Source organism: Streptopelia decaocto (assembly GCF_964273445.1).
Source record: "Streptopelia decaocto genome assembly, chromosome: 7".
In the NCBI taxonomy this organism is placed as follows: Eukaryota; Metazoa; Chordata; class Aves; order Columbiformes; family Columbidae; genus Streptopelia; species Streptopelia decaocto.
The window spans coordinates 50,214,909-50,242,475 of NC_138661.1; the positions used below are offsets into that span (position 1 = coordinate 50,214,909).

The window sequence follows — 27,567 nt, forward strand, 5'->3', positions numbered from 1 at the left end:
CAGAAGAGTTTGTCTACAATACAGACCTTACTGGTGTTTCTGTAGGTAGAACTGAAGTGTTGGTTGGTTATGTGTTTGAATGTTGCTATGCATTTGAGTACAGCTACGAGGTTACTTTTCCCTCTGCAGCACCACTTTGTACAATGTTACCACTCCCAGCAGAAGGTGCTTTTCATTTGTGGGAATTTGCTTCTACCAGCTGACCTGGCTTTGTTGGCATTTGTCAATCTCAGAAACTGGAATGGTTAGAAATATTTATCAATTTTACTCTCCCTTATTGTGGCCTCCTCCCTGCATAGGATACATAGGCTTGTGCTCTCTTCCAAATGCTTTCTGTGCATTTTTCCCTGGGAACAACAAAGCTTGTTTCTTGGGATGCTGGTGGATCATAAATTACAGGGTGCTGTTCTATAGGCAGTCTTTACGTGGACTTTTCTATGCATGCCCAGCATGCCATTGCATCTTCACTCTCACTTTATTAGTTTGCATATGGATTCAATTAGTTAATGTCACCTCATTTAGATGTTTTTAAAAATTCTGTTTTGGAAATGTGCAAGAAGAGATCTTCTCCAGTAAGTCAGTCTTTATTTGGTGACCTAAGTTTCATTTTAATAACAGAATTAATTGAAGTTGAAGAGTGTGTGGGGAAGTACAGAGGGGAAGGGAAGGGGATAGTGAAGCAGGGACCTGTAATCCAGGATTAGAAAGTCTGTTCCTGAAGTGACTCCTGATGACCATCTGCCTGTTTTACTCATGGGTCTGTTTTGTGTCTTGCAGTGCCATCACTGAAGGGCTGGCTGTTATTGCTGTGGGACATCAAAAGCTGCTTCCAACTGCATCTTGTGTGTCATCTGCACAACCACCAGTCACAGTGAGTTTCTCCTACACACTCTGTTTTCCCCAGTAGGATTTGTTAGCTATAATCTGTTACAATAATATTTTTCTCTATCTATACTTGGTCAGTTTACCTACTAGTGCAAATAACCAAAATGGATTTACCAGTCTCAAGCCAAATGGATACATACCTTTCCCCCCACCCCCAAGAGCTCATACTGGAAGCTCAGCATTGCAAACTCTTCTGGCCACCTGCACCTTGTGCTGAGGTTTGTGGTGGGGGATGATGGAAGAATACGCACATTGTGTTTTCTAGTTTTTCATCCAATGGCCAAGAAGAGAATTAGATGAAAAACTTTGTTCCTGAGAACAGTTTCAGAGAGAAAAACAAATTTAAATAAAAACAGGAGAAAAAATTATTCCTTGTGCAAAGAAGATTAAACTTCTTGACTAATTCAGAAGGCCGGAAATTGAACCCATCATACATGTGTGGCATGTAGTCATAGGCAGGTGAAAGGAGAGGGTTTCTCAGTGCTGGAATGTTACTGAATCTGTTTCTAGGTAAGCACTTAAAATGAGAGACTGGAATTTTCCCAGCAGTGTAAGAGAGCTAGCTAATTCAGTGCTATTTGGATACCAAATGAGAACTCTGGAAAATTCTAATTCCCTCAAACTCTTAATTTCTACCTGAAACAAATACAGTGAAGAACATGCTTCCCTACCCCTACCAGCTATCAGTGAATGTTCATGTAACTTGCCTGTGATTCTTTTGTCAATAGTTCTCTTCCACCAATAGCTCAATAAATCACTGAGGTGATTTTGATATTTTGTACCCTTTAAAGCAATGGCATAACAATTGCTTGAAAAGCCATCTCTGGTTTTCAGACAAGTGTTTTCCTGTCTTGTGCTGTCTGGGGGAGCTGAATATGTCAGTTGTGTATCTCCTGTGTGGAATCCATCTGCAAGACTAGAAGGGCAGGAGCAAGTCTACGTAGGTGCAAGTATTTTCTTTGAAGATAACTCAATGAACAAAAAATAATAAGTGCTTAAGGGAGTGTAGGATGCTTGTACAATTAAGTGGAATTGAATGTTGACATGGTGTAGATGTTTGGGATATGGGGTTGGCATGAGGGAAGTAATTGTGTTCAGGTAACCGATTCTCCTAAGAACTAATGGCAATAGCAGGAGAAAGTAATGCTTTAAAAGGAAAAGGCCTCAAGCTCTGTGTTGCAAGGTTATAGGAAAGAGAATTGGACACAATGTGTATTTATAACCTTTGTCAATATTGCAGATGCGTAAATTACAAATTACAAATAAAATAAGAAAGGTTGCTTCTAGAGAGCTGCTTGCAGCATATGTAGAGAATAATACCTGTCAGAAATTGAATATTGAGTAAAAGTAATTGTTTTAAGGAAAAATAGCTAAAAGTGAGCCTGAGTCATAGAATCATTTGGGTGAAGAACCTTTTATTAATATCCATTCTAAACCTCCCCTAGCACATCTTCCTGCCATTCCCTCAGGTTCTGTCTTTGGTCACCAGAGAGATCAGCACCTCCTTCTCCCCTTGTGAGGAAGCTGTTGACTGTGATGAGGTCTCCCCTTAGTCTCCTCTTCTCAAAGCTGAACAAACCAAGTGACCTCAGCTGCTCCTCCTACAGCTTTCAGTCTAAACCCTTTTCCAAATCATGGCCTCTTCTGGATACCTTCCAGTATCTTTATATCCTTTTTATCCTGTGGCACCCAGAACTGCACACAGTGCTCCAGGTGAGGCCGCACCAGAGCAGAGTGGGACAATCACCTCCCTCGCTCGGCTGGCAATGCTGTGCTTGATGCACCCAGGACACAGTTGGCCCTCTTGGCTGCCAGGGACACTTGGCTCATATTCAACTTGCCATCGACCAGAACCCCCAGATCCCTCTCTGCAGAGCTGCTTTCCAGCATCTTGTCTCTGTCTGTAGGTACAGCCAGGGTTGCCTTGTCCCAGGTGCAAAATCCGGCACTTGCTCTTGTTGAACTTCGTGTGGTTGGTGATTGCTCAGTTCTACCATTTGTCCAAATCCCTCTGCAGGGCCTCTCTGCCCTTGAGAGTGTCAACAGCTCCTCCCAGTTTTATGTCATCAGCAAACTTAGTATTCCATCAAGTCCTGCATCCAAGTCATTTATGAAGATGTTAAAGAGTACTGGCACTGAGATGCATCCCTGCAGAACCCCGCTAGTGACTGGTTGCCAGACCAACATAACCCCATTTACTAGAACCCTTTGAGCCTGGCCCATCAGCCAATTGCTCACCCACTGCACTGTCTGTTTATCCATCTGTGTGCTGGACATCTTGTCCAGCAGGATACTGTGAGAGACAGAATAAAAGTCTTTACTGATATCCAAAAAGATCACGTCAACTGGCTTCTCTTGGTCACCTAGATGTGTACCCTTGTCATAGAAAGAAATTAAGTGTGTTAAGGAAGACCTTCCGCTCATGAACCTGTGCTGGCTGGGACCAATGACTGCATTGTCTTTCAGGTGTTTTTCGGTAACTCCCAGAATAATCTTCTCCATAGTTTTGCTAGGCACAGAAGTGAGACTGACAGGCCTATAGGTATCAGGGCCATCTCTTTTGCCCTTCTTGCAGATTCGGACAACATTTGCCAACTTCCAGTCATCTTGGACCTCTCCAGATTCCCAAGAGCATTGAAAAATAATGGAAAGAGGTCATGAAAAGTCATGGAGAGAACTGAAGGAAGAAGCAACTGCTCAGCTGGAAGACTGCTTCCAGTGCTGCAGGCATGCCCTGACATGCATATTTTATGTATAAGGAATACTGATCAATGGTATCTTGCATTACCACTGTTCTTCCTGATCATTATGATCAAGATTTCTTAACTCTTTTGAATTCCACTCCTTTCTCTGTGGCCAAGTACAAAGCGCTTGGTGCTAGTGTGATGAGGAACTCAGAATTTTATGAGGTGGTTAGCTTGGCTCATCTTTCCTTCTGATTTAGTATTGTGCAGAAATGACTGTTTCAATTACAAAAAAGCAGAAAAGCCATGGGGAGCTTTTTCTTTGTATTCTTCTCTGAAGTCTTCTAGTGAACCTGCAAGTGAGCTTTGCCTCTGCTGAAGGCAGCATGATCTTGTCATAGAGGCAGCATATGATTTCTCCCCACACACCCATCTCCCCTGTTAATCACTTAGATCCTTGATCTTGCCTGCAGACATTTTCCCTGATGGATGGATCTTACGATGGACCATGAATTTTGGCTGGATAAAATGCAGGAAGGAGAAAGGATTCATGTGAGATGTGTCAGGGGTCAGCCAACAGAGAACACTGCTCAAAGCAGAAGCTTCTTGGCGTATGGACAGATTTTTTGTCTGAATCTACTGACTGTGGCAAAATCATGCCAGTTTATATCAATTAGCATTCCTGACAAATCATCTGTAGTCATTATGGGTGTTTTCTTAAGAGAGTCATTGTCATGGGGTGTCACTGGGAACAGTGACTGTACGCACAATCTGAGGTACACTGAGCTGAGTGCTGTAAAGGAGCTCTAGACTTTGTGTTTCTGCAAGGAAACAGCCTAGGCTGCATTTCGAAGTTTTTGGCTTTCAGATCAAAAGCAGGATTGCTTCCACATGCTTAAGCCTGTTTTCTATTTCTCTTGAGTCAATGCCTCTTCCCTTGTTTCTTTGCAGTTCCCTGAGAAAGCGGAATCCCTATTGAACCCATGGAAGCCACCTTCACTTGCATCTGTTAAAACTAGCTGGCAGGAAAGGGTGAGGTTGCAGATGAGTGATGTCAAAGGCCTGTTCTGTGCTCTAACATTTGGCTACTGCACCCGTGAGGAGGCAGGAGTCTGCGGTTGTGCTTGCTTGAGTAAGGCTCCCTGGGGAGCAGGTCAGCCGTGGTGTGATGCTGGATGCACAGTAGATGCTGCACTGGCAGCCCTGCTGTTGCAGTTGCTTCTAACCTTGACCCACACCACCCTTGGCTTTCTGCTCTGTCTTGCTTGTTCTTTTGTTTAGCCACAAGACTTTCTGAGTAGGCTGCACAAGTGCATGCTGACTGGTACGCCTGTTGAAAGCAGAATGATCTGGTAGCTAATTTAGAGTTTTGCAAATCCAGTTTCAGCTCTCTTGTCTGCTTGCAGATTCCCTCTGAGAATTCGGTAGCATGACTTGGTTTCTGTGCCAGGTTCCTGTCTGTTAAAGGATGCTTCCCACCTTGGATGGGAATTGATGGTAAACATAGACCTAGTGAATGCTCCAATATGGTGATTGAAGTGGTAATATAAATATGGACCAGGATGTCTTTCTCTAATATTTCTGCATAGCCCGAATACTATCCCTGAAGTCGTTTTAGCAGTCAAAAAGGGATGATAAGCGCTGTGTATGGATGGGAAACGCTGGGGGAAGGTTGTCTACCACGCAAGTGATAAAGAGGTGTGAGCATGAGATCCCAGCGTCCACTGTCCCACTCCGATCACTGATGGTGTCTTACCTCTCCAAGTGAAAGTGCTTGCTTGGACCTGGGTCACCAGTGGTTGCAAACAGCTGGGGTTCATGTTCCTTGCCTGGGGTTCCAGTAGCAGGTGCAGCTTTGTTGCTTATGTGGCTTTGTCTTATGTAGTCACATCTGCTTAACTCAGCTGGCTTGCCTGTGGTGTGTTGGTTTTCAGCATTTACCTTACGGTCACAGGAATGTCTTTTACCTTGCTTTCCAAATGTCACCAGGCAGAGTTCTTTTCAGAGCCTGGCTATTTTGGAGCTGCACAGCCTACCTCCAAATAGTTGCTGTCCCTGGTGTGTAAGTGAATAGGATCTTGATAGGATTGACAGGTATAAAACATTCCCTCTGAACTCCAAGATGAAAGTGAGGCTCTTCCTTTCTCCTTCCAAAGGGTTCATCTGCTATAAGAGGAGGGAGGTGGTTTTCTTTTTTAAAATGTAACTCATATCAGGTATCATAGCAGCATCTATAGCACTCCACGGCAGCATGCTGTGATGCCTCATGCTATGGGAAACTGGGAATATGGGAATGAAAGGCAAGTCTGCCGATAGGCTTCTGTCTGCATTGATAGGATAGTACATATGACTATTATGGCATTACCTGAATCTCACTAGTGATAGAGTGGAAAAGGAATAGGGTAAAATTAAGTTAGGGTTCAAATATTCAGATTGCAAGGATACTCCCTGGGGTTTGATCTGCTTGCTTGCTGATGGTGTAGCATAGGGAACAGAATAGATTAAAAAAGTTTGGCTCTACGCTGCAAATATACAAGCCAACTTTGCTTTGGCTCCCAGCCCAGGGTGAAAAGGATGGCTGATCACCCTTCTCTTCCAGTGTTGACAGCTATTGCTGTCAGGGACAGATGTGACTTGGGTCTAACATGGGGATGGTGTGAGTGCTTTTTAGTGGGAAGGTAGATTTCAGGAGATAGTACAGGTTGTCTATTCCACAATAAAGCAAAACAACAGAACAGTGCTGCTTTTTTTTTTTTTTTTTTTTTTTTTTTTTTTTTTTTTATTCCTATGATGCAAGGATATTGCTCAAATATTCTAGTATTTAACAATCTTGGATTATATCTTTGGCTCATCCAGTCTCATAACCTGTTCCTCCTCATGCCCAAACCAGTTACCTGCAAGGAAGCAGGCAGTTCTGGGATACCACTGGCTCTGCAGAAATAAGTCTGTGTATTTGATCCTTATGAAAATGTTTTGAAAAAGTCAACAAGCAAGCAGTGTAGGAATTTTGTGGACAGATTAATTGCATTCCTGTTTCAGGCTGTTTATTCATAACTTTAACTTTTTTTTAAGGCAAAAAGGAGGCTATTTTTAGCTTGCTCTTTTTTTTCTCTGTGTTAACCAAAGCAAATTTCCCTCTTGGAGGAGAGGGTGGAGTTGGGAGGAAGGAAGGGTGGAATTGAAACTGCTTCATTAAATCCTCTTCAAGATCATCAACACACGATTTTGTTTTCACATTACAGTTCTGAGCACACAAGAGTCTCTTTACACTTTCCAGCTTTATGCACAGAGGAGGAGAGTGAGAGGCTCTGAGACAATGAAGCAGTTATGGAAAGCTTATGACTTTTCCTTCCTGAATATTTTTTTTTCTGGTTGCTTCTGTTAGGGTTAGTCTGTTATTTCCAAGGAAAGGTGTGACTTGGTGATAATTTGTTCTCACAGCTTCCAGTTCCCAGCAAATGCCTCATATTGCAAGAGGAAGGGAAGGGTTCTGGTATAAGCAGGAAGGTCATTTAGATGTTGCTAAGCCACTAACGATATATGTTCTCTCTGAGATCTATCTCTTACCAGATATACACAGGGAACCTGACCTAAAGACGAGAGACTAAGGTAGGAGGTGAACTGTCAGAAGGGTAACAAAGCTCTCCTTGAGTCCTAGTATATATGTTTTGATGGTTTTATGGTAAGCTGCTTCTGAAATAGAGAGAGTAACTCCAACAGCTTCCTTACTAGGTTGATGTGACTTTGGCTTTAACTTTGATATGGTCACTGACTTCAGCATACTGCAGAAAGGGTTGCTGGATCCAGGGTCTGTGGATCTAGTCTGTAGAAAGAAGGATACACACTTTGACAACCCAGCAGCACTGCTGCCTAGCCACTGCAGAGCACTGCTGCTTTTTTGTTTCATTAAACCCCTTGGGCTTTAATTTTACTGTTGGTTCTTCAGTACCTATTAGTTTCCCCACCCTCTGTTGGTAAGAGCTGAAGGATCTTTACAATAGAACAGGTGTAAAGTTCACCATTGGTGGTGAAGGGATAGAAAGTTTCTTATGCTGTCCTGTCTGATTGCACAGGCTGCTTAAGGTCGGATCCTAAATGATCTCTTCTCACACGTTGCTCCTGCTGTGTGTTCTCCTGGTCTGCTGGAGAGCTGATGAAAAACAGAGGTTACCTTTGTGTCTAAAGAAAATGAAAACCTTTCTGTTTTAGAAATAAACAGTAAAAAAACACAAGTAAATTATTCTGTTCCAGGAATAACTGGTTATGAAGTTATTGAACTCTGTGTATGAGCTCAGAGCTGGAAAGGACAACCTGACCTTTCAAGCCTCAGTCCCAGGGAAGACTCCCTGCTGCTGAGGGATCAACATGGGGCAGGAGCCCTTTCTGTGGAGTCTCAGGTTCTCTCTTTCTCTGTTTCTTCTCCTTTTCCAATTCTCCCATTAGGAGGCTGCTCCAGATCACACCTGTTCCATACTCAGGTTTTTCTGACCTCCAGCCTAGAAGTGTTCATGGTTGGCTTATTTCTGGACCAAGATAATCCTATGGTTTAAATGGCTCTTCTAGTTTTTTGCTGCTCTGCAGGCAGGCAGTGATCCCGTCCCTTACTAGGCTGTGTTTTGACACCTTAAATAAGCCAAGCTTTCCTGAGATAGGCTGTTATTCTTACCAGCACTTCCATGCACCTATTCTTGATTCAGTTAATCATCTTTAAATTTTGGTATGACCAGAACTGCTTGCAATAAGAGTGCCTGGGAAGGGGCTTCTTTCATTAACACCAAATTCAGCATCTAACCATTAACTGTGGCTTAAGCTAGATCATGTATTTGAGAAGGATCCTCTGGTCTTGTTTTGAAGACATAAAACAGTGGTGACTCTTTCTGTTCTAGGGGATAATCTGATGTCTAAATAGGTACCTTAATTTGAATAGGCTGCCTTTAGCAACTGCATCTTGAAATGCCTTTTTTTGTTACTTTACAGAGGCTTTTATTCTCAGAAATCTGATTTTTCTGAGAAGTTCTATAATTGTAGACTATGTAAAACAATTAGTAAATTACAAGACCTTTAGTTTCAGAAACTGAGCACTCCTGTTCCATTAAAAGGTCCCTTTTATGGTATCTGAGTATCCAAAAATGGCTCACTATCAGCTTCCATCTCCAGATGACACTGGGCACTTCACCAGCAAAAGTATATGCAAAGAATGAAAATAAAGTCCATTATTTATGACCTTCTCTCTGAGTTTCCTTGGCTTGTGTGAGGAAAGTGGAATTACTTGGAAATACATTGCCTCCCCCTGGATTTCTGGCTTCTTTGAAGGTTGTCTTGATCTTTGTGAATAATCTTTGGCTTACATGTTTGATTCCAAGCCAGCAAACTAAATCTTTCTATAATGTGCATTCCTTCAGGCTTTATATATCATGATGATTTGAGGAATTTCTCCCACTGTTTGGTGCTGTGCCATTTTCCTTCTACTGGCACTGTTGAATAGTGGGGCACGGCTGTGAGCAAGGTACAGCCCACCGTGCACAAAGTCAGGTTTTGTTACTGGGCTGTGCTGCAGGTGCTCTGCCTGTCCGTCAGTGAACTGCACAATCAGTCCCTGTGTCTGCCTTTAAACTGGGGGGCAATGACATGTTGCTTGGCCCAGCTGAGCTCTTGTGCTTTCCTGGACTCTTCTGATGACACACTCTCTGACTGCTTAGTAGCTATTGGACTTAGAGTGGTGGTAGCACAGGGCTCCTAGTGAGGATCAGCTCATGGTCCCCAAAACGTGATTAAAATTATGATCTACCTGAGCTTAACTCTCTCACTGTTGGGAGTGCTCACATTAAGATGCTGGCTGTGGTTTTATTTTTTGTTCGTCGTGCTCTTCCAGTCTCTGTTTTTTGTTCCACACTGTCTCTTGTAATATACTCTAATTCAGTGGCTTCTAACCTTTTTGGAAAAATGGACTGTTGCCAGACACGAAGTTTCTGGCAAACTGAGCTCCTCGTTTATCATACTTTGCTGTTTTCGCATTCAGGATGCACTTAATTTTGCGTATTGGAGAGATTGCAAGCATTTATCATGGCCCTGTGAGCTGCTGCTAGGGAACCATTGTGTTACTCTTAGCATAAGGACTGTTTTTCTTCTGCTTCACGGTGTCTAACACTGAAGTCTTGATTAAAGGTGTAGTGATACAAATACAGTTGTCTTAAAATCGATTGAGTAAATGCCCAATACTTCTTTAAAAAACAAAAACAAAAACAAACAAACCAAAAACCAAATATCAATGGACATAAGCTGCCTTCTGGATTTTAACTGAAATCCCACCATGAGAAAATGAATTGCTCTTTCCTTCCTCTTCTCTTGGAGTTTTAGTCCAGAGTTAAATCATTTTGGCAAAAATGCTTTCAGACATTTAAATTCCATGATCATAATTTTATTTATAATAATTAATAAATCCTTTCACAATGACAAGCTTTTGCCTGTGAACCCCTCCTCCTAGATTGCACTACTGGCACACATGGATAATTTATCAGATATGTATGTTAAGAAAACACAAATCTTTACATGCATTCATCTTCTGGCAGCAATCCTTGTGTTCTGGACATCCTTTACATCATTTAAAGTATATAATAAAGTCAGAAAATAAAATAACATGCTGTACATCCTATTGTCCTTGAATAATTTTTTCACATATGCAATTATAGTGCCTTCTACTTTCTCTTTTCAAGTGCTTTGGAGAAGAAAGTGCTTTCCTGCTTTTAAAAGTATTCTTTTCCTGATCTGTCACATGTAGTGTTAGTTCATTGTGCAGTTCTCTTCTAGCTACTTGTCCTTTAAAAGTGCAGTTACATAATTTATATAAATTTAGAAAGGGAAAGATGAAGAACTTTGTACCAGACTATTTTTTTATCCTCTGTGGAAGCGAGGAAAAAATCAGGTTAGTATTCTGGAAAGTAATTAGCATTTGAAATGGAGGTTAAGATTGGACGTTTTCTCATGTGTGCTGCAGGAAATGTTTCTGGAGTCCCCTTGCCCTTCATTGATAGGAGTAATTTCTCAGTTTTAATAAATGACTGCTTCTGAGTCCTGAAGCAGCTCCCCTATAGCCATTTGTCCTTGCCAAAGGAGAAGGTCAGTATCTGATTCACTTTGAATTGAGAGGTTAGCCCAACCCTCCATATTTAATCTTGAATGTGGGCAAGCAAACAGCCTGTGCTTTGGAATTTAGTCTGAATAAGGCTAATTTTGTTTGTTTGTTCCACATCAGTGTTCATGGGCCCCAACTGGCAACTCATGCTTTGTAAACACTGTGTGACTGCAGGACAAGGAAATGATAGATAATCAAAGGTTTTTCAGCCCATGTGGGATAAATGACCACTGCATTAGTAAGTGCTTCTGCCTGAATAGAGACTTCATCCTGGCTGTGCCCAGCCATCCTAGATGGAGAGGAACACACAGTTTATACTACAGCCTGGTGAGAGCTGCACTTCTTGCATGTGAAGTACAGTTGGTCTATCTACAGTAGTTGTCTAGTGTTTCCCAGATATGAACATGCACACAGGATGCTTCTCTTCTGGAGTACCATGTGGAGAAAGATGGTGACCACCAGTGGGCTGCTGGTGTCCTGGTGAAGGTGACCTCGTCCTGCCCATGCTTTTCCCAGAGAACCCCTTGCAAATGGACAGGGAGAGGAGCTGTGGCCTGTGTGGATTGTTCTTGCAACCTGCTCTCAGCCACCTGTGTTATGTGACAAAACAGCACCTGTCAGGAGAGGGGTAAGAGAACAGCTTAGGGCTCCCATTCTGTTGGAGTCTGGCCAGTTAGGGCTGTATGAGCTCTTCTGCCAGGCCATGGATTTGACCGCTTTAGTTCTGCATCATTAAGTTCTATTTTAGGATGCATTTGCCTTGTTTACCAACAACAACAACAAGTTGTTTTAACAGAAATATGGGGTCTATCGTCTTCACCTCTGCTTCTGGAAGTTGCATTTAAACCCAGGATTAGGAGCTGAGGGACAGCTCTGTTGACATGAATCTAAGGGAGAATTATTTTCTAAAAGCAAAACTGTGAGTCTTGTGAATTTTTGTCCAATGGCTCTTTTCATGCTCTTAAGCATCACTGAAGTCCTGTTTTTATCAATCTGCCGACACAGGAATATGGTGTTTCTCCCACTTGCATTTTTCTTGCATTTAAAAGGCTATTTCTGCAACTACAAGGGCTGCATCTTGATTCATTGTAATTGGTGACATAGATTGTATAGTGGCTTGGGACTTATATTTGCATTCTCCGGAGTAAGATTTCCAGTAAGATTTCATAGTGAGAAGAAAGCGGACTCATTTTTGCAAACCCCGTGTCTGTACTTGACTCTCGAGTGAAGTGCTGCAATAATAATTTTGATGGTTATTGAAATGCGTCCACCATTAGCTTCAGACGCCTACAAACTAGCTGTCTGCATCTGACTGGGTTATATAGACTCTCCTTCCAGTCAGTAAAGAGAAATAGATATTTTAGGACAAAGTTCATCTGACCCTGTTGTAGACAACTGCTTTAGAAACAGGTGCCTGTTTCTCTCCATCAACTGTGGCAGTTTGGGAAACTAGTGCAGATGTTGATGTCAATGTTTGCTCAAAAGAATCCCATATGAAATATTTCCAGTTTTAAATATAACTGATAAAGCATTTTCAGTAAAGCATAGTCCCCAACCAGCAAACATAACCTGATGCCTGGGGAGCAAGTTGTGTGCTTTTTCTATTTTTTCTACTTTTATTCTCCAGCTCTTTATCTAGAGAATGAAAATTATTCCATCATGGCAGGAATACTGGCCTTCAGAAAGCTCCTTTTATCTACACAAATGCTTTCCGTGGTATTTTTCCACTAGTGTTTGCTTTTTGCTTATCCATCTTAGAGCTGGATTAACTTCAGAAAGGCAGAAGTGCCTTGTATGGAGCTCTGAGGCACATTTATTTCTTTGACCAGTAAATCAGTATTATAGTTTCCTGGGGACTGGAAAATAGGGTTTTATTATGGAGTTATACTTCTAAGTCCACTTTCCTGAATGCTGAATTTCCAAGGAAAAAATATAAATCTCCTTTGTGAAGGAGAAGAAGCTGTATGAAACACACTTCAGGGACCTTATTCTCTTTGCGCTAATGCTTTCTTGCTTCTCGTTTCTACCTTCTTCCCTTTCCTCAGGTGCTATGGTATATTACTTAATCTCCTTTGAGGTAAGTATAGCTGCTTTGTTGCTGTATGGAGACATTGGTATTCAGAAGAGCTTTTTCCTGTGTCAGAGCCAATATTTTGTTTCTTTGTAACACTAACCTTCTTGGAACTCTCCAGCTAATATTTTTCTTTTCTTTGGTCTTTTATTGGCTGTGGTACATTGAGTATTGCTTCCCTCCCCAGTAATTTTTTGGTTTTTTATTCATGACTAACACATCTATTTTATGAAGCAACGAAACCTATTTACAAAGGAAAGCGAAGCTGGTTGCAGGAGCTTGACGGAAATGACAATATGAAGCACAGACTCTTGAGGCATGTTTGTTTTATAGATGAAGTCTAGCATGCAGCAGAGAGGCACAAATTCTGTGGCTCTCCAGAATCCTTCTGGCAGTGTTCAGATTCCTCTTCTACAGCCTGCCTGGGGAGGGTTGTGCTGGGGCTAGCTAGAAGGGGTTTAGTTGAGCAGAGAGGGTGATGAACTGTGGTCCGGTTCTCTCCCCTGGAGCCAGAGGAGTGGAAATTCCAGCTGCTTTGTCACCTCTGTGTCTCTTTTGTCCTGCACCATTCTTTGTCTGCTTGCATGGCAAACTATTTCAAGAAGAAACTCTATTCCTGCAATGGCAGTACAAAAGATAGTACATGGAGACTTGCTTCCCGATTCTCTCCCCCGGCCCTTTTTTTTTCCTTCCCAATGCATTCTACAGTCATTTTAGGAGGCACTGGTGGAGTTCCAGTAACTGTGAATTTAGTTTTCATGGTACTATTCTCCCTTTCCCTCACCTCATCACCTTAGGCATATAGTCTTGACATGGTCTTATCATATGCATGTTTTAGAAAGGTAGAAATTACTTACTTGCATTGCAAGTATTTATCAGCGTATTCAAATGTGGACACTGAGCTCTTATTTAGTTTCTGCCAGGATCCTCTCATCCCCAGCAGATTTTTGGACCACAGCATTGATGTTTATGCGGGGTAATAGGCTGTGCAGGAGCACCTGTGTGGTTTGCTAGGATGGAGAGAAGGATCTTCCCTGCTACTTTGGTTCTGGTCTGCACCTCCTGAAGTTCTACAGAGATAATAGATGGAGTTGCCTGGTATTATGGTAGTGAGGGATTAAGAAAAGTAAACAGCCGATTGCAGCTGTCAGAAGAAACATTCATTTCCGTTTGTCTATGAATATTATTCCAGATTCCACTTGTTTTTGTCATAGATTAAATTTGATTGTAGCTTCTCTGGGTTTCATCTCGTGTACAGGACCTGGATGAAATGTTGACCTGTGATTCAGGGTTGAGGTCCAGTGTTGTAAGTGTCTGTTCTGGCATCTTGTTAGCGGAGTTATCTTGTTCACAGCTGGTCTCTTAAAAGATACAGCTGACTTATTGCATTCAGGTCACTGGTTCAAGGACTTCACTCAGTAGTGAAGTACAAAACACAACTTCAAATAACATTTATTTTTCAGCAAACCACATTTTGACCATTTTCAGCCTTCTCTTTAATGTTTAGATAATCCAGTCTGTTTTGCCTTTCCCTGTTGTTGTTTTCCCAGCCTTACAAGAATGCTGTCCAACCAAAACTGGAAATGGCCACTGTTTGTGGCCAGTGAGCTGTTCAGGAAGTTTTGATTCTCTGCTTTGAAGTGCTGGAAATCTAGTACATAGATGGCAAATGCGGCCACCTAAGCAAACAAACAAAAACACGCAACACACCAGAATTTTTCAAGGTGAAGTAAAGCTCTGATAGGAAGAGAGCAGTAGTAAAGAGTTGGTGGGGGGAAATCTGACAAGTTAATTTGGTTTTCATGTTTTAGTTTGATAGGATGGGAGACAGGGAAAGAAAAGATGGTGCTGAAGACAAGAGTCATGGTGTTCTGGGAAAGGGGGAGGAAAAGTAATTGTAAACATGACTAGCAAAATAACCTGGTTCATGTGCAAAGTCCATTTAAATGTAAATTACCTGAAGTGATTTTTTAGTGGAATTTTTAGCAGCATGGTGTGGAAAGATATAAGTATTTTTCTTCAAGTTTAAATATGTGATGCAGACAACTGTAGAGAGCTATAAACATCCCAAATCTCCCTCCTTCCTCACACCTACTTCTTTCGTCTGGGCTCCTTGGAGCTGTTCCCTGCAGCAATGCTTCCAGGTAGTGACAGTTAGGATGTTCACTTCAGTCACCAGAGCCCTGTCAGGGCCAATTAGCATCCTAATGACTGGCATGTACAGTCTTGATAACATTCAGTCTGTGCTCTGTACCAGGGGACCTAGCCTCTTAAGAACCCATCTTGTCTCATCTGACCCATGCCAGTCATATAAACCTGGTTTAAAAAAAAAAAAAAAGAAGAAAATTTCCATTTCATCTTGTCTTCTGAGTCGCAGGGGCTTCAGCACAGAACAAATATACTGTCCTTCGCTTTAGCTGGAAATGATGAATCTTGGCTTGGGAAGGGTACTTAAATCAAACTGTGGCTTTTATATGTACTGAGGACTTTGGGACGAAGCTTCAACTGAGGTTAAGCAATGCAGTACTAGTTCTTCAGAGCTGTGTTGAATAAGAGCAATCAAAGACCCAGCCACATAGTTGTTAACTATTCAGTACCTGGCCAGTATGAGGACTAGTGTGGTACTTTTCAGAAATTACTGCTGCCTGTTGTTATTTGGCTGTCTGCTGCAATCCACTTCATAACAGAGTAGTACCTACAGTCAAAACTGCCTTTGTCGTTCAATCAAACAAGGGTCGAATGCTGTGCAGAGACCTTTTCTGTAGCACAGATCAGGCATGCAGATGAGGAGATTCAGGGGAAGTTTCACAGCTGCTCAGCAAGGTTGGAGTGTGGTGGAGTGTCTAGGGTGTAAACCTGCCACTGAGACACCCTTTATCAGTGTGGAGATTCTCAGGGCTTTGTATTATGCTGTGCCAGGCTGGAGGGGGAACAGATCCTCTGGAAGTGGCAGAGTTAAACACTGCAATATAAAATCAGCCCATTCTTGTGCCATGCTTTATTGTTTAGTGACAACATACTTTCCAGAAAAACTCGTGCATCTATTCTCATTTCCAGTCCTAAAAGTCAGTGTTGTTTCTTGTTAACATGACATTGCTATCTAACGCTGACATGTCCTAGCTCTTCAATGGCTTTAATGAAGTGCTGTGATGCCAGGGCCTGCTGGTTGGCACGTTGTGTTGCAGCTGGCACTGCCACACAGGGTGTGAAGTTTAATGTGTCAATAGTTTAATGGTCCTTAGGAAGAGCCAAATCACCTGTGATGCTAAATCAGGCCAAAGAGTGGCTGAAGGGCAGTGTATTACAGTGGTTCAGCTGAAGCTACAGTAGGGAGGATTTCAATTTACAGCGCTGTGGAGGCAGCACCTTTCACTGGTAGCATAACAACCTTAACAACGTATTATTTGAAATGGCAATGCTAAGATTCTGAGAACAAAAAAATTTCCTTCCCCATTTGAGACAGGAAATCCCAAGTGTGAACTCTGGATATTGAGTGAGCAAGTGTTATTATTAAGGTAATAACTATTCTTGAAGCATACACAAAAAAATACCCCTGCTATCCCCCAGCCTGTGAGGCTGAAAGACAGCACATTAACATATCCACATGCTGCATATGTTATGTTTACCATTGCCATGAGAATTTTGTTTTTTTCCTGAATTTTTTTAATGGCCTTTGCTATTAGAATCATGTCATATTGCTATCAAGACTATTTAAATTCTAATTTAATGTTTTGATATGATCTTCTGCAATGTCACAAGAACTGGATGGCTAAGAAGGTTTGTATGTACTAAACCTGCTTTTATTGTGCACGGGGTGTCGTAAACCATCATGGTTGACTTACTGCATGCACACACAGTGCCCAAGACAAGAAGTCCTGCTAAGATAGCCTGATGATTTGAACTCTGCCTCTTGTGTTCTTTTATGTGCCTGACTTTTTTTTTAGATATCTCTGAGGCTGAAGCCCTCTGTCCCACTCTTGTTGTCCCTGAGCATCCCCAAATCTGATATTATATGCCTCAGAAGATCACCATATGCTGCTATCTCCAGGTCTTCATGCATTAAAACGTATTCAAGGTCACACTTAGTTTTTCTTTACAAACATGAAGGCCAAAAATGTTATCTAAAATATAACCTCCAATAAAAGAGTGATTATTGTATATGTTGTATACAGGGTTATGGAGCAGATCATCCTGAGTGGAATCACACAGCACCTTCAGGATGGACAAGGGATCAGACCCAGCCAGCATGGGTTTAGGAGAGGCAGGTCCTGTCTGACCAACCTGATCTCCTTTTATGATCAGGTAACTCACCTGGTGGATGAGGGGAAAGCCGTGGATGGGGTCTATCTGGACTTCAGCAAGGCCTTTGACACCGTCTCCCATAATATACTCCTGCAAAAGCTGGTAGCCCGTGGCTTGGACAAGTGTACTCTACGCTGGGTTAAGAACTGGCTGGAGGGCCGGGCCCAGAGAGTGCTGGTGAATGGGGCTGCATCCAGCTGGCGGCCAGTCACTAGTGGTGTTCCCCAGGGGTCAGTGTTGGGTCCAGTCCTGTTTAACATCTTTATTGACGATTTAGATGAGGGGATTGAGACCATCATCAGCAAATTTGCTGATGACACCAAGTTGGGAGGGAGTGTCGACCTGCTGTAAGGCAGGAGGGCTCTGCAGAGGGATCTGGACAGACTGGAAAAATGGGCTGATTCCAATGGGATGAAGTTCAATAAGGCCAAGTGCCGGGTGCTGCACTTTGGTCACAACAACCCCCTGCAGCGCTACAGGCTGGGCGCAGAGTGGCTGGAGAGCAGTCAGACAGAAAGGGACCTGGGGGTACTAATTGACAGGAAGCTCAACATGAGCCATCAGTGTGCCCAGGTGGCCAAGAAGGCCAATGGTATCCTGTCCTGTATCAAAAATAGCGTGGTCAGCAGGACAAGGGAAGTGATCCTTCCCCTGTACTCTGCATTGGTGAGGCCACACCTGGAGTATTGTGTTCAGTTCTGGGTCCCTCAGTTCAGGAAAGACATTGAAGTGCTGGAGCGGGTCCAGAGAAGAGCAACACGACTGGTGAAGGGACTTGAACATAAGACCTATGGGGAGAGGCTGAGGGAGCTGGGGTTGTTTAGTCTGGAGAAGAGGAGGCTTAGAGGTGACCTCATCACTCTCTATAACTACCTGAAGGGAAGTTATAGCCAGGTGGGGATTGGTCTCTTCTCCCAGGCAGTTAGCAATAGGACAAAGGGGCATGGGCTTAAACTCTGCCAGGGGAAATTTAGGCTGGATATTAGAAAGAAATTCTTTCCAGAGAGAGTGGTCAGGCATTGGAATGGCCTGCCCAGGGAGGTGGTGGACTTGCCGTCCCTGGAGGTTTTTAAACTCAGATTGGACATGGCACTTAGTGCCATGGTCTAATAAATGGACTAGAGTTGGACCAAGGGTTGGACTCGATGATCTCTGAGGTCTTTTCCAACCCAGTCGATTCTGTGATTCTGTGATTCTGTATAATGATCTCTCTTGAAAAGCTTAGGTGCTTAGTGTCAAGTTAGATAAAATGGGGAGAGTTGGCATAGCTAATGTAATGGATGGTAACAAGGCAGTTTCCCCCCACATTAGTCTGCCCATATGCCTAATCTGGACCTAGAACTATTCTTCCTCCCCTTTCAGAGTAAGGAAGGTAGCTAGGTTTCTGTGGCCTGTCTGACAAAGGGGCAGTTCCCTGCAGCTGACCAAAATGTGTACGACAATAGGGTGTGTAAGTTCCCAGTCAAGGGTTCAGAGGCTCTGATACAGATTTTGGCAACTTATGCACTTTTGTCACCTGAAAGCCAGGGAGTGGTTAGTTGTCCATGTTGCAGAGATGGGCAGAACAATAGCACGAGCTGCTCCTTCTGTACTGGTGGAATTTCCCAGCCTTTGGAGCCATCCACTTTCTTAAGATGGAGGCCAGAGCTTGAGAGTAAGGGATTTGGGGCTGAGGCTCAAGGGTGATCCCCCAACTGCCCAGGAAAACAGATCTCATTGGTGTGACTCTGGACATATCTATTGTGGCTAAATCTGCAAAAATCATTTAGATCTCTAACTCCAGCTACTTTCAAGAGGATTAGGTGTCTGCATGGCTTTGTATTTCAAAATTCTACCTGCTTCAGTTCTTTATTTGCAAAATCAATAAAATACTACCTCATCTTTTCACGTCCCAGCCTGACTGTGTAAAGATGTCAGGGATTTCTCCTGAGAATTTACTTTTGAAACAGTGGGGACATGCTCTCAGTTGGGGCTTTCGTCTCAGAATGATTATTGCCCTATGTCAGAATACAGAGGTTTCTCCTCAAGCACATAGTCAAAAGTCGGAGTCTGCAGATCAAAGTAGTGTGTGGTCAAATCAATAATCTGAATGCTCCGTGGTTTTCAGTGGCTTAGGACAATTCCCAGAGATTAATGTAAATAGAAACGCTTTTCTAGAGAAAGCAAACCGCAGGACTACGTGATCACATTAGACATTTCAAATGGCTGTGTAAAGACTTGCACCTACATATTTTTGAAACACATTTGTTCTTAGTGCAGCTCAGATCCTAGCTCAGTGGTGAATTGCCTTAAACTTGAAAATGAACTCCTTGTCCTGGTGTCAGGATGGATTATAATCTTAAATTTGATTTGTAAGAGAAAACAAATATTTTGCTTGTGACTTTTTTCATCATACAATGGTTAAATAGAGCACAGAAAGCAGATACTTCTTTGAAAGAGACAATGATGGCTGAAGGACTAGTAAACTAATAACTATTCCCCAGCATTTCAAAATATCAGAACCGCGCAATTATTTGAGACTTGTAAAATTTGCTTCTGAGTCAAGTTCCTTTTTTTTCATGTCCACTTCATTTAAACATTCTGGGGAAAAAAAAAAACCCAACCTTTATTTGTTTCAGAGTTTCAGTGTCCTTTCCAGGTAAGGTATAGGAGCTTGCAATGTATATTCTCAGGACACTTGGGGAGAAGACTTGCACTTGCCTTTGCCGGTTACTGAGGCTGGCTGCTAAAGAGGTATGAAAGAGAGAGCTTGAGGTTAAATTTAATTTTCTTTAAATGCTTGGAAGGAAGAAAGCTGCTATCACTTTGCTACTCAGAAAACTTACCTTTTTCAATTGCTGAGGCTGATTTTATAATTGTGGCCCATTTTGTTTGTTCTATACAACTTCTTTTTAACCAGAGACTGATAAAGTCTTCTCCCAGCATCACTATTGTAAATTAAACTTAGAAGGCACATGATCTGATATAATGGCTGATTTTTGTCCTGAAGCAAAGTATCCACCTTAGCATTTACACTTGTTGAGGTAAAGTGTAGGACGTTTTGTGTATTTTCCCCCTTCATCCTCACGCTTATTGCTTTTTTTACTTGTTCTATATATGTATTTGAGGGGTTTCCATGCATCTGTGTGGAGTTAACCTGTGTTCCTTGTGCTTATTAGGATAAATGTTTTGTCGTCAATAATTGTGAATAGGAATAGTGAATTAATAACTTGTGCTCATGTCTTTTGTTGAATTTATAGTCCACATAATTTATGGTGTGGCATTGTTACATGGTCAAAGCCTTTTGAGGAGTAAAATGCAGCCTCTGACTTTGACCCTGGGCATGTGGTGGGCAGAGATGTGGTAACAAATTTATTGGTCTGCCCAGCTGTAGGAGTCCATAGCTACATTGCTTAAATCTCCTGTGGTTGCAGCAGGTTGAGAGGACATACGGAAAAACTGCTGTAAGGTACTATGACTCAGATAGCACACTGTAACCTGCTCAATTTGCTGTAATTTGCTAATGGATCTGACACAGTGACATATATCCCTTGGCCGGTCACATCTGTATTGTGTTGAAGCCCTGGGACTACTGTGAAAACTAGCAGTTTTGTAGTGGTTTTGCAGGAAGAATGAGGTATGGAGTAAGCACTAAGTTCCAGTGGGTAGAATTGCTTTTTTATTAAAATATAGTCATGCTTTGTTTTGAATATTTTCAATTGGCTGCAGATTTGTTATGAAATAGTATGATGTACTTATGGCCAGCAAGGAGAGGACTTCTGAGGTTGGTATTTGGATCAGCATATAAGCTGGAGGTCTCTGTGTTCTGGAATAGGATTGTTAGCAGGACTGCCATGCAACCTGTGATCTGCGGATCTTTGGCTGAAGAGATCCAAAGATATGGTAGTCATGTCACTACTAGTGAACAGCAGGAAAGGCTATTTCTTTTTTTTTTGTGCTGTTCTTATGCTTCTTGAGCTATATCTTATCCTCACCAAGGACTCTCAAGTTTAGAGTTAGATGATTTAAGCCTTGCTCTGTGCAGCCCTGGGTGGCTTGGCAAATGAATGGGGAGCATGGGGGAAGAGTGGCCAGAACTTGAGCTGTGAGGACTGTACTCTATTGTTGCAAATTAGAAGAAAGTAGGTTGGTTTATTTTCTATGTCTGGGAGGGATAACAAAAAACTTTAAATGCTGTCGCTGACTGCCTGGAAGGCAGCTGTGCCCTTCTGGTCCATTGTGACTGGTTGGCTTGCAAGCTCAGACATAACTTAAAATGCAGTCCTCTTAGGTTTTCTGAAGTTAAGGCTCCAGGGCACAGTTCTGCTACAGTGATCTGCAAAATTTCTAGCTGTGCAGTTCATTCTAGTCTGTGTGGCTCCTGAGACAGTTCATTGTCTGTCAGAGCTGCATGTTTTTTCCCTGTTCCAAGAATGTGGTTACAAATAGCGTATTTCTAGCTTATTGCTTTGAACATCTTTTCTTCCACCACCCAAGTGCAAAGCATTCATCTTCATTGTCAGCACTTCATATTCTACCCCTGCCCCTCATCTCTTGTCCAGTGCAGCACTGAGACATCAGCCCCATCTGCCCGAGTGCTCATTTGTCATGCATTTCCATAAAGCCGCCTTCATGTTTTCTTCCATGCCACATCTGGCGTCCAAGAGAGTCCTGGTTAAAGGTCAACAAAGCTGATGATTTTTCTCATTCTCAGTCTTTCCTTAGCTTTCTCCTCTGCCAACAACAAGAAGATGATGAGACAGCTGCTGCATGGGGAATACCTGCAGAGCCAGCTTCAGGCATGTACCTGGAAGCAGTTGCTCAAGGGAGAAGCTGCTGTGGGTGACAGAGTAGCCATCCATGTTCCACTTTCTTTGTCTGTGGCAGTACCCTGTTGCTGCCCAGGGAGGAGGGGGTGTGCAGGGTGGGAGAGCTCTGCCTGCCAGATCTGGCCTGGATCCTGTTGAGCTGCTCTGCTCCTGTTCCTCCAGCAGCTCCAGGCTGCCTCAGCCTCTCCTCAGTGTTGAGTAAGGGCTGCCTTGCTAAGAAGCTTTGAGCTGGCAAGTGATGCCATCATGACAGTCTCTTTCATACATCTCTTTCACAGCTGTCTGAATCTGTTCCTCTCCTGGGGACCTGGATGACAAGCCTTTTGAGGCAGGGACGATGTCCCCATAACTCTGTGCCCACCGTGTTTGATAAGGTGCTTAGCAAAGTATGCAGGAACTCTGAGGTGCTGCTGTGGTTTAAATGCTCAACAATTCCTTCAGTACTTCAACTGTTGATCACTATGTGGTTGATTCAGCTCTGTCCTCCTCTCTTACCCTGAAAAGCACAGTGAAATTTAAATTTTGCAAAAGAAGGAGTGCATGTTTCCTCATCAATGAGGGAAATAGTGCCAGCTGTGGTTTCAATATTAATAGCAACCAAAGCCTCCCTAGAAGAGAATATTTCTCCCTCTCCCTTGGCAGACAATTTTATAGACTTATTTTTATCTCATTATGTTTTATATGCCTCAGTTGTTTGTATACTTTATAAAGCGTCTAAAGTAGAATTATTGAATAAACACCCTAATGTTGCACCCATGTGTTTTCATGGCTGACTTCACACGGATTTTTTTTTTTAAATCTTTGTTTACAGGACACAGTGTATTATACCCCCTCCAAATGCTTGCACTCCTCCAGGAGAGCCAGAATCCACTTCTAATGCCTTTTGTTTAGCTGACTGTACTTCTGTTCTAACCTGGGAATTATTCCTTTTAGTGTGGCAAAATGATATATCCAGCTCTGTTATTGATATATGTGCATCACAACTAAGGGTCTGATTGAGAATCTGCATGGGACTGTGAATCTTTCTATTGATTTTTCAATAGGTTTTGACTGTACCTCTAATTGCCTATCATTCTTGGTGAATCTGTGCTGCTCTGTTTACTTTGCTTGATGAGTGAGATAAGGATCGTTTTGTTTCTTGGTGAGATGTATTCCCAGGAGTCTTACGTTTTCTCACCTGCACAACGGTCACTTTATATTTTAGCAACCTGATGCTAATAAGTGCTGCAGCATTAGCTGTGCCTTAGAGACAAAGCTGTTGTAGTGCAGAAACCTTGTGCCCATGGGGCTTGCATGTTCCTCTTGGTCAGGGTATAAACGGGTGACTATGGCTACACTCTGTCTACATCAAAACTCGCACAATATTATTTTTGTGGAGGGATGATGTGTCACTCTGTCCTTTGCTTATCTTGCCCCTGTTTTATGGTCCTTCCTTGTCAATTCCTGGTTACTGTTGTGGTTTTTCTCTGTGCTCCTACCTTATGTCCCACTGGTATTTTTGCTTTTTTTTTTTTTTCTTTTGTGTTGGACCTTTTTGTCCTCTTTTTTTTTTTTTTCCAGTGCTTTCTACTCCCAACTATGTAAGTGTTACTTTCTACATTGTTTTTTGATGGTTTATGGCTTGTTTTTATCTCCTGTACGGCAGCTGGCCTTTCTCTGTGGAGCTCAGTGGGTGCTTTGGGTGTGCATCCAGCTAGACAAAGATCATTAGCTTGGTCTTCCCTGGCAGCCAGGAGGAAGATTGCAGGATCAGGATTTTTTTATCAGGTTGGTTCACTAATGTCACAATTCAGGCACTTGTTTAGGTGAGCGTTGACTACATCCTGGTGAGAATGAGGAACCAAACAACTAGGCCAAAAGCAATGATACAGAACCAAGATCCAGCAAGATGTGCTTCATGGCTTTTTTGCAAGGTCCTTACTCTTGTTTTGGATACTAGACCCTCACTCACATAACCCTCTACTTCTAGTTAACAGTCTAGGTTGCAAAACTGTAAGTGTGGAAAGCAACAAGTTATGTGCTGACCTGAGCTGCAGGACAGCTTTCTGGAACTCTGCAAACTTTCTGTCCAGTCCCTGAACACAAATGCCTTTACCTGAGCAAACAAATCATCTTCAGATAATCTAGTGTGCTGCTCCTGGTGGAATGGCAGTGGCTGTGGTCATTACATCTTCCAAATCTGTTTTTGTAATTCCTCTGTGTTGGGAAATCCCTCTATCAATGCCCGAGTGACCACCCCACATCACAAACCTAGCCTTAGTTGTACCTGATCCTTGGTATCTCCACTGAGACTTCATAGTGACTTCATTACCTTCTGGAAGGGCTGATCAGGCCTGTGTGCCCATTTTCTGTGGTTTTGTTGAACGGAACAACACGGCATTGTTGTGCTGCTTGGAGTCATGTTTGGAAAACATTTCTGAGCATCTCAGAGAGCAGCTAAGAAGTCTTTATTATTTCCTGAGAAAGTTGAGCTTCTGCAGAATCTGAATCTTATCTGTAGCCCACATTAATTTATTGCGTTTATGGATTGAGCAGGCTGCATTCAGTATGTCAATTGAATGGAGAGATGATTTAAAAACATGAAGTGTTCTGGAGAGAGATTAAACTGTTTTCTTGTTCAGTATTTCATATCTCTCTGCCAGTCATGAAAATTGAAACTGCAGATATTAATAAATTAATTGACACATTTGCTAGTCTCATTGTAATGATACAGCCAATCCACAAGCAGTCAAATGGTGAGTCATACCTTCAAAAGCATGAGATTTTTTTTTTTTTAATATCATGAGGTTATTTCACAGTGTTGGGTTTTGGTTTTAATTTGTCTTTATGAATGTTTGGGGTTAGTATTGCCAGGCTTTCTTCCACGGTCAGGAGCAGAAACTTATTTTTGTACCTTTTTTAAAGACAGTGCACTTACGCTCTAGAGGAGACTTATAGTAAAAGTTGATGGATCTACAACTTCCTCTGTATTCTTTCAGCTGTGATCTAAAGCACCTTAAAGAAACAGCTCCCTGTGACAAGCAATGAATAATGTTAATTGAGGATTCTTGGAACAGATGTATAGTCGGCACTTTTTCTTCTATCTTTCACTTTTTTTTTTTTTTTTCCTTTACCAAATTCAGAAGTTATTAGAATCTAAACAGCAGCCACTGCTTTCTCAGTGTCCATGCACCAGCACCACAGTACTTTGGACGGGAAAACTGAGCAGGGTAAATTCAAAAACTTCCTCAAAGGCCCTGTTGCAGTTTCTTATCCTCGTTTGATTCTAGCCATTTATTTTCCTAATATTTTGGTGGCTATGTTAGAGCTGTAGTACCGTACTAGGCCCTGATACTAATAAAACATTATGCTGATATAAAAGTAATCAGGGTAGCCAGATTTAAAAGCAGTTTGAAGTGTTGGAGGGGTTTTCTCAATACTAAGTGACCAGGTAATGAAATGATAGTTAAAATGTGTTGCCAATGAATGCAAAGTAATGCATGTAGAAAGAAAATAACCACCTTTCTTTCCCTACCAAAAACCCCACAAAGTATTTGAGGGCAGTGATGAATCATACCTCAAGTAAGGCTGCTTTGCACAAGTTGCTCCTGGTAAGTCTTTGGAAGCATTAGCTCCATGTTCAGAGATAATTAAGGAGGCTAATAAAAGGGAAGATATTTTTTTTTTCCTACTGTGCATGAATTCATCAATTTTTAGACTCGTCAGCCTGGAAAAGAGGTAAACGAGAGGTCGCGGGAGAAGACTAATGAAATCATGAAGAAGGGACAGAAGATAAATTAGTGAATAGTTGTTCACCTTCTCATAAATCAGGCATGAGAAACCATCTGATGAAATACATAGTAGTTTTTAAGTAAATGAAAATATATTTTCCTGCAACATAGAACGGAACTGTGGAGCTCACCGCTACATCATGCTGTTGAGGCTAAAAGCATACATGACTAGAGAAATTAATGGAGGAGAGAAGCATGGGCTATTTAATAGAATGGTTCAATCCCAGTCTCTAGCTGAGGAGCTGTAAGCTTCTAATATTCAGCTGGAACACTATAAGGAAAGGGATGTACCAGGAGGAAGGTCAGGCCACTTCTAATTTCTGACTCCTTCCATATTCACTCCCACCTATTCTTTACTTGGGAGTGGATGTTGGGCTGATTACGCTTATGTGTTCCTGTGGGGCTGGATTCTTCTGTTTCTAGTTACTTGATTTGTGTAAGTCTGTATATCTAAGCAGCTTTACTAGGTTGGTAAGAAACTACTTAGAGTCAAGTGAGCAGGTTCACATTTCCCATATCTTCATATATATGTACATACTTTTTTTTCTGGAAAGCTTTTCTACATAATTGGAATGCATCTGTGTTATTTCAATGAAATAAGCTCTTGATGCAGATTACATCGTGCGGAGAAATCCACACAGATGCACTTACGGAAATCACCACTAGTTGTCACTCAATCCCTATTTTAGAGCTGACTTCAAGACCAATTGGAGCTCTTTTAGCTTCTGTAAAAATGATGTCTTGGACCCCAAATAACAAATATCTGAGACAAATTTTGCCATGGAGTCATTCTGAAACATGGTGATAAGAATCAGTTTAAATCCAAGAGATGGCAGCCTCTGCAAGTGTTGTTCTGTGGGTTTTGGCTTTCTGAATAATTATTCTTAGCAGCATGTTGTCCAAGGCCCAGACTAGTCTGGGCCCTGGTGTGTCAGCTGCTGTCTGAATACTGCATGATAGCTCCTCTCTTTGGAAAGGTGATGATCTCAATGGACATATTCCCTTCAGGAGGAGAAGTTATAGAAGAATGAAAGGCTACATCAATATCTCAGTCAGCTTCGGTTTAGTTTTTCATCACAGTTTTCCTGGGTGGAAATTAGCAGGACTGAAAAGGAGTGTGGCAAAAGCACTGATGAGGAGGAAGTGGCTCTGTAGAGGTGTTATGCAGCTTATTCCCAGGATTATTTCCTTTCTCTGTCTTCTTTTGGTTAAAAATCCAAGTGCTTATTTAGTGTGAATGTAAGCTGGTTTACAAGTGCATGTTTTGCCTGCTTTTATTTCTTTGGTACTTTTATTCGAAGCCAGTATGAGTCTGAGAAAAATAATAAATTTTATAAACTTGATAAGCATCTTATTTTTCCATCTTTAGCTCAGTGTGTCACAGGCTCATATTCAGAGCACACATTTTATTGTTTGTGTTAGAGCTAATGTTGTGTTTAACAAATAATGTTCTATACCAGTTGAGGCTTGATGCTGTGAAGTTAGGAAGGGAGAGATGCTGATTGTCTTGAAGAGTTTGCAGTCTGAGTAAATCACAGGAAAATGCAAACACACCACAATTCAGTCTTTTATTTTCTCATTATTTTAGCAAAAATGTTTTGTCGCACTTTCTTTTGATGGCTGGCAAGCCTGTCTTGTGATTTTTCTCTTCTGCCAGTCTTGTGTTTGGCCTGCCCTACTCCACAAAGAGGTGCAAGCATAAACCTGGCTAAGAATACCTGGGGATGATGCAGATTATCACTGTCAGGAGAGCTGTATCAGCAGTGCAGGCATTATGGGCTCTCTTTGCTCTGTGGAAGAAGACAGAAAAGGAGTTGCCTGCTTGGCAGGCTCATAAGGAAAAAGCATTCCGGTCTCTACATGCTTTGGCTTCAGTGAACGTATGTGAGGTAGTAGTCAATGGTGGAATCTGCAA

At 42.1% G+C, this 27,567-nt stretch overlaps 1 protein-coding gene across 6 annotated transcripts in view; it reads left to right on the top strand.

Annotated features, from left to right (window-relative positions):
• The window catches only part of TSPAN4 (tetraspanin 4), a gene marked incomplete at its 5' end in the record, with an annotated part of 446,839 nt that overhangs the window by 69,514 nt on the left and 349,758 nt on the right, over positions 1–27,567 (top strand). For 4 of the 6 annotated variants that reach the window (XM_082059144.1, XM_082059146.1, XM_082059143.1 and 1 more), the window contains one exon: positions 778–871. Of the gene's footprint in view, positions 1–777; positions 872–4,538; positions 4,602–27,567 lie in introns of those variants that run through there. The other 2 variants (XM_082059148.1, XM_082059147.1) reach the window with 2 other exon arrangements.